Here is a 7,613-nt window from a genome sequence, read left to right on the forward strand (position 1 = left end):
TGTTTTTTTGGGCTCATAAGTGGATTCAATTCCTTTCCCACCCAAAGAGCTGTTTATTGTCAGTGGGCGAGAAAGGGCACCGCAGTTGGCACACAGACGGCACCACCCACCAATATCACAGGGAGGCAAGAGCGCTGGGAAGGAGCAGCCTGGAGCCTGGGATGGGGTCCCCCCCTCAAGAGTGATGTGGAGGGACGGGGCCTGGGGTGTTGAGGGGCAGCCTCAGATCACCTCTACAGGGCTGGGCCATAGGAGAAGGTCAGGGCACGTGGCTTCAGCAGGGGCACTTGGTGATTGCATTGAGGCTGATGGGCGCCTCCTCCTCACCCTGACCTCCAGGTAGGTAGGAAGGTGATCCCAGGGGCCACCCATTTTCATGGTGGCACAGTGCAGTGAGAGTTGCCATGGCAATCAATCATCAGAACATTTCTGGGTACAAGCATGGCCCAGGGTGACCGTATTGGGCTTCAGCAAGGTGTCTTCCGGGTAGATGTGGGAAATGTGGTCACTCAGAGCCTTGTAGCAGCGGCCAGCACCTCAGTTACACACGGACAGCGCCTCAAGTCATGGACCCCGTCGGGGAGGATCTCAGGCTCACGATGGGCACGATGCCATTCTGCTGGCAGATTCTGGCCTAACGGGCTGGAATGTTGGCGATTTCCATGATGGTGAGGGATGAAGGGTGTGTTCCCCAATCTTCAGCACAAAGTGCCACTTGGCAAAATCAGCCCCGTCCCCCCTGAGCTGGGCACAGCGCTCACCCCCGGTGCAGAGATTCCTGCGGTCATCGGCACGCAGCAGGAGCCAATGCACTGCAGCCGCTTGGCGGTGCTCCCCGTGGACTTATCTGCAGCCAGGCTGCCCTTGCTTGGAGCCACGATGCACTGAGCAATGTCAGACAGCTCCTTCTTTTGCTCCGGGGTCAGCCCTGGGTATTGGCAGAGCCTGGTGCCCGTCAGTCCCTGGCACAGAAGAAGGCCGGGTTTGTGTGGAGCCGCGGTGGAGGGCAGCAGGCTGGCGAGTGCACTCTGGACTCAATTCTTGTCCTGGGTCATGTGGGATCTTTTCAATGACCCCAAAGCGAAGGCTTCTGCAGATGTCTTTAAAATAGTTATATTCTTGCAAATGTATTCTCCACCACGCCGCCCTCCAGTCTGTGATATTTACGTAACTCAGAGGTCGGAGCTGGGGGCAACCCACTGATTAAGCTTTGACCAATTTATACTCTTCTATTTGGAGACTTACTGAAACACAGAGATGAGTCTCGTATCCTTAAAATCCTCTCATTATGTACATATACTACATTGCCTGGGTCTCTCTGGGGCCTTATTATTTCTGGAATATTCACTAATCCCACCCATTTTTCTATCCATCAACAACACACCCGGTCTACCATTTCTCATCAATAGATTCATCCATTTGTTTGTGTCAAATGTTAATATTTCAATTATACCAGTTATTAGCTGTTCAGTGGTGTGCTGGGTAATTGGGAAGGGGAGCCCTGATTTGTGGCATTTGCCAATTTCTGTGGTGTTAATATTCCCACCATACTAATGTCAAGCTACCAATGTTTAAGAACTGGCTCACAAAATTCGTGAGTATTTAACAAAGAACACACCATTGGAGCTGAGTGACCTTTGTCGATTTATTTAATACCTTCAGGCTTGTTTTCTCATCTGCAAAATGGGGATATTAACAATGCCTACTTCCTGGGGTGGGTGTGGATGTTAAATAAGCTGGCGCATTGAAAGCCCTGCAGGAGTGCCTGTGTGCACTCGATGGGTAATGGTTGCAATCATTGTTATAGTTTATAAATACTTGGTTATTATCTGCTGAATTGAGCCCCAAATGAACAAAATACCCCCCTTGATCTCCTATTAAGTTTGTGGATTTCCAGATTGCCAGCCAGATGGGTCATGTATGGCCTTTTTTGAATAGGATTTTGTTCACTTTCATTTAGCAAAAGGTATTTCTACAATTGCTTCAAGAGTGTCCTGCTAGTATATTGGATTTTCATGACTTTGTCATCTAAAAAAAAAAAAAAAAATCTTTTCGCTTTTTGTGATTCAAAAAGAAATCTTGAAAGCTTGAAAAATGTCCCTTATGATTTTCACTTTAACACCCAGAAAGAACTGAATTATACCCGGTTCCTTTGTGTATTTCAGATGGAATGGAAATTGACTTGCCTGCTTAATGCAGCTAATAATATAGCACACTTTGCTGTCAAAACAGTGTTATCGATTAGCAACACTACCTGTGAATGCCCTCCCTGCCTTTGGAAGTTCTATTAATGGCCAGCTGCTGAAATTCTGGCAGAGGGAGCATCTGAGTTAATGGCTTTGGCGAGAGCTTCTAAAAAGTCGAGGGGTGTTATAATCTTTCATTTTAATAATAAAATGTCAAATGTACCTGGCTGCATGGTAAAGAATACCTAACAATGGTTGGAGCAATAAAGACATTTAATTATCCCTCCCAACAAGATGCCTAGCGATAGGCGGTTCCAGGTCAGAGCGGTGGCTCACTGGTGACTTTCTATCTCCTCTCTGTCATCCTCATCACGTTCCTTTTGGTCTTCGGCTCGTTGCCTCATGGTTGCAAGAAGGCTGCTGCAGCACTGAGCATCTTCTCCTCACACAACCATGTTCAAGGCAAGAAATGAGGAAGGGATGGTGATAGGAAACTCTTTCTCCTTTTATCAGGAAGCAAAACATTTCCAAGAAGCCCCCAAACAGACTCTTTTTGTATCCCATTGGCCAGAGGTTGGGCACATGGCCACCTTCAGCAGCAAGGAGGGAGGCCGTGAAAGACAGTATCTGGAAAAGTGCAGTAGGATCGCCACATTGGTGTAGACCAGTCATGATATGTCCCCTGGAGCTTGGGGAGGAGTCCTCAGTCCCTGACTTCAAGGGCTCTGCACCTTATACCAGAGCAAAACTCAAGTTCAGGCTTCTGTTAGCAAGGAATAGGGGTGTGGAGGGGCAGGGCAATATCTGTCACACATAATGAATAAATGCCGCGTGGATGATCCTCATATGTTAAATTTGACTCTGTGAGGCAGGTCAGGTAGAGCAGTGGGCACCTGATTCTGCCTGCCTGACGTCCATTCCTCTTTCTTCTGATGATGGAACCTTCATTTTCCTTTGGAGAACGCCTCTCCCCGACCCTGGATCACACGCAGTGGATGGAGACTCCCAGGGTTCGGGTGAGCCTGGCTGATAGCTCCTTCCACCTCCTGCTCATAGCGATTGTTTCAGGGATGGGCCCGTGACTCAGTCCAGTTTGATGAGCTTCAATCCTAGGAGGTTTTTGGTAACTGTTAGAAAAGATTCGATTTCTTCAGGGGGGGTTAGTAGGATGTGGGTCTTGGCCCTCTCAGTAGGAGGGTTTGCTTGCCTGAGAGGAAAGCAGGTCAAGAAATGAAGAAAGACAGGTTGGGGCCGACGTTGCCTGAGTGCCTGATTCCAATCGTGCTCATCTCCTAGACTTTAAACACATGAGCCATTGTAGCTCTTTTGCTTTCACTAATCCGTGGGGTTGTTGCCTGTTGTCACAGAAAGAGCCCTAAGTTACCTTCTATGTGAAACTTTCCTGACCTCCTGACAATTCCTCTTTCAATTTTGCCCCCACTGACCTCAGAGAGGCCCTGTCATGATACCCTCTCCTTGCCTTGTGTTGGTTTTTTTCAAGTATGCACCTGTATCTCCCACCAGGTTGTGAAGTTTCTCGTGGCAGGGACCATAATAGCCAAGAGCAGAGATGCTGGAATCCTGACTCTGCTGTTTCCTAGTGTGACTACTCTGGCCAAGCTGTTCAACCTCTGCAGTCCTTGGCTTTTTTATCTGTAAAATGGAGATGATAAGAGCACTGCATGTATTAGTTTCCTGTGGCTGCTGTAACAAGTTACCACAAATGTAGTGGCTTAAAACAATACCTTTTTTTTTTTTCTTTCTCCACGCAACCTCCCCAATACCTTTTTTTTTTTTAAATCTTACAGTTCTATAGCTTAGAAGTCTGACATGGGTCTCGCTGGGTGGAATCTAGGCGCAGGCAGGGCTGTGTTCTTTCCGGAGGCTCTAAGGGGGAAGGAGAACCCTTGCTTTTTCCAGCTTCTAGAGGCAGCCACGTTCCCTGGTTTGCGGCTCCCTTTTTCCATCTTCAAAACCAGCAACAGTAGGGCAAGTCCCTCTGACTTTGCATCACTGTGACCTTGCTTCCATTGTCACATCTCCTTTTCTGACCGTGACTCTTGTGATTGCATTGGGCCAACCTGGCTCAACTTCCTATTTCAAAGCCAGCCGTTCATTTCCCCTGCCATGTAGCATAACATAGTCACAAGTAATGTAACATTTTCACAGGTTCCATGAATTTCGACAGGGGAATCTCTGGGAGTCCATTAGTCCATATCAGGTCATCAGTTGTTTTCAAGTTTAAATGAGATAGTACATGCATAGTGCTACATAGCAAGTGCCCAATAAATATTGGCTATTGTTTCTGCTTCCCCAGTGCCTGGCACATAGTTGGTACTTAAATAGCTGATCCTCCTATCAAGCAGTGGAATCTATGCCCCCTCTCTTGTATCTGGGCTATGAGATTGCTCAACCAATAGTATATGGTGGAAGTGACCCTGTGACAGTTTGGGGGCCCCAGACCTTAAGAAACTGGCAGCTTTTGCTTTCTAACTCTTGGGATACTGGCTGTCGAAGCCCAGCCACCATGCTGTGAGGAAGCCCAAGCTGCCCTGTTGCCAGGCCCACGTGGAGAGAAACTGACAGCCAGTACCAGTCTGACAGCTGTGGGAGTGAGCCATCTGGGAAGTGGCCCTCCAGCCCAGTGGAGCTGTCCCAGCTCACAGTGAGCGGAGCAGTGACAAGCTGCCCAGGGGAGCCCTGCTCACGTTGCAGATGTGTGAACAAATGGAATGATTATTGTGTAAGCCACTGCATTGGGATGATTGGATGTGTAGCAACAGATAACAAAACAGGGCTCAACAACTTATTCAGGGAATGACTAAGTCAATAAATCATCAGGATTTAAAGAGAGGAAAGAATTTTCTCTTTAAAGGATCCTGTGCCTTTCACCCACAGATCATCTCAGCTTATACAGCTTCTTCACACAGCCCATGACATCTTCACAAATGACTGTGCCCCCGCTGCATCTGCACCTTATAGCAACCAATGGAAATGTGAAAAATTCGAGGCCGCTTCACTTGGAATGGCTGACCTGGCCAGAGGTGTTGATCCAGCCTCTATGAGATGAAGCTACTGGGAAAGGAAGATTTCAGAGATCACTCTGCCACAGAATCTAGTCCCACCCCACCCCCAGGCTAAATCCTGAGGCAGGTGGGGAGCTGGAATAGGGTTTCCAGGGTAGGAGGATTGTGTCCCACCTAGTTCTGGAATCACACAGGGTGACATTCTCATTCAGGGACAGCCCAAGGTTGGATTACATCCCCTGCAAATCCTCGGAGGGGAGAGCACAGAGGCCCTTTCAGAGGAGAAAGGCATTAAGAATGCAACACCGAGATCTTGGTTTATCACGTTCACATTTACCTGTCAGTCTCCTTGGATACGCCTCTCAATTGCAGGGTGCGGGTTTCGGTTAGGCATTCTGCTCGCATGCTAGGCTTGGTAGCTGCATAATTAAATGGAAAAGAGCCCCCCAAGGAAGCTAGGGAAAGATGATTGTTCTCAGGTGGATGGCTATGGAGGAACCTGGAGGACCTCGGGGTCCTAAAGGGGCCTCGAAGCAAACCTCTGCTCTTGGCCACTTCTTGCCACTGAAGCTCCAGGTGTTTGTTGCCTGTAGAAGGCAAGGGGTTTGCCAGAATTCCCTTCTGACCTTTATGACTGATGAGGTGACATTGGCTGCATGGCACAGGTCATGCCAAATGGCTCACTAATCCATATGTGCCCTCTCTCCCTCTGCATAAGGCTGATTCGCCTGCCTGGGGCTGGGCGAATGCAGGCTGGACCATTATATTGGGTTGAATAGTGCCCCCCCCCCCAATTTATGTCCACCTGGGACTTCAGAATATGACCTTGTTTAGAAATAGGATCTTTGCAGAAGTAACTGGTTAAGATGAGGCCTTACTGGGTTAGGGTGGCCCCAAATGCAATGACTAGTGTCCTAATAAGAAGAAGAAAGGACAGAGAGAGACACACAGAGAAAAAGGCTCTGTGAAGATGGAAGAACAGGTGGAGTGATGCAGCTATGGGCCAAGGAATGCTAGAGGTTTCCAGCAACCACCAAGCACTGAGACAGGCATGGCACAGATTGTCCCTCAGCCCCCAGAAGGAACCAACCCAGCAAGTACCCTGATTTCACAGTTCTGGTCTCCAGAACTGTGAGCAATGGAATTTCTGTTGTTTTAAACCCCTAGTTGGTGGTCTTTTGGGATGGCAGCCCCGGGAAACTAACACAACTGTCAGGCTGCAGAGCGAAAGATGAAAGCGGGAGACAGAGTCAGAACGCCCTGGTCCTGCCCCAACTCACCAGGGTGATGAATCACTTTCGAGGTCCGAGGGGGAGCCCAGAGCATGACCCTAATGCAGCTCATTCACATGGAGACTTGGAGCAAGCTGAGCAGTGTCTTCCCCCAACACCACTGCTAATGAAAAGCCCAGCGTTGGAACAAAGCCTTCATTAAAGCTTTCACTCTGGCAAGGCTGGAGTCCTTATGCGATGAACTTTCACTCTATCCTCTCTCTCTACTTGTCAGAAAATTAAGCACGCTTTTCTCAAGTGCTTAATCAAAACACAGCCATGTCCAAAGGAGACCATAACCATGTACAGATGTTGTCATCTGCTGATTAGCATGTGCACTGTGGGTCTTGGGAACAGTGACCACAGCTGTTCAAAATGGCACGCCAGAGACCTTAGTGAGCCCCATTCAGATGAGTTCATGGGGCTAAAATTACTAAGGCAGGAAAGGCCACTAATAAATTTATACTTTCAACCATAAGAGCATTCAATCAAATAGAGCATATATTTGCCTTGAAAACTGTACTTAATCAAGTTTCACTTCTGTCCAAGCCAGTCCAAGGGTAGAGCCAACCCCAGGCAACACAGAGCAGAGAAATGGATCTTGGCGACATTGCCTGAGGCCTGGATGAAGCTGTGCCTGAAGCCATCTCTGCCAACCACCTTTAAAAAAAATTGGCCGTCATGTTGGTGGAAAAGGTCAAGTGAATCATAAGCCTCAGCTCATAGCACTTTCTGCAAAATATCCTACCTATTCCTTTAGTTCCAAGAACTCCTACAGCTTATGGCCTTTCCCTGTGGACATCTCTTCCTGTGGGCAGTCATCCTCATGGGTTTAGCATGTAACTTTGTGTTTGCATCATTTGTTGTAGTTTTAATGGACACACATGATTTTGTCACATCTCATTCTTTCTTTGACTTTTTTCACTGAGTACATGTTTTTAAGGTCCACACCTAGTGCTATGGGTAGCACACTCTCCACTGGTTCTCCTTATTGCATGCTCTTCCTGGTATATATTTACTATATTTTATGTATTCATTCCCCTGCCACAAGATACACTCCAACAAACATGCTGTGTGTGTGCCCTGATGGACCTATGTAAGGCTTTCCTTGGGTCCTAACACTAGCAGTG

General features: G+C 47.9%; 1 pseudogene; it reads right to left on the minus strand.

Annotated features, from left to right (window-relative positions):
• Nucleotides 1–233: 233 nt before the first annotated feature.
• On the minus strand, nucleotides 234–2,590 carry LOC107545105 (fructose-bisphosphate aldolase A-like; annotated as a pseudogene).
• Between the last annotated feature and the right edge of the window lie 5,023 nt (nucleotides 2,591–7,613).

Source organism: Miniopterus natalensis, chromosome 2, assembly GCF_054644295.1.
Source record: "Miniopterus natalensis isolate mMinNat1 chromosome 2, mMinNat1.hap1, whole genome shotgun sequence".
NCBI lineage: Eukaryota > Metazoa > Chordata > Mammalia > Chiroptera > Miniopteridae > Miniopterus > Miniopterus natalensis.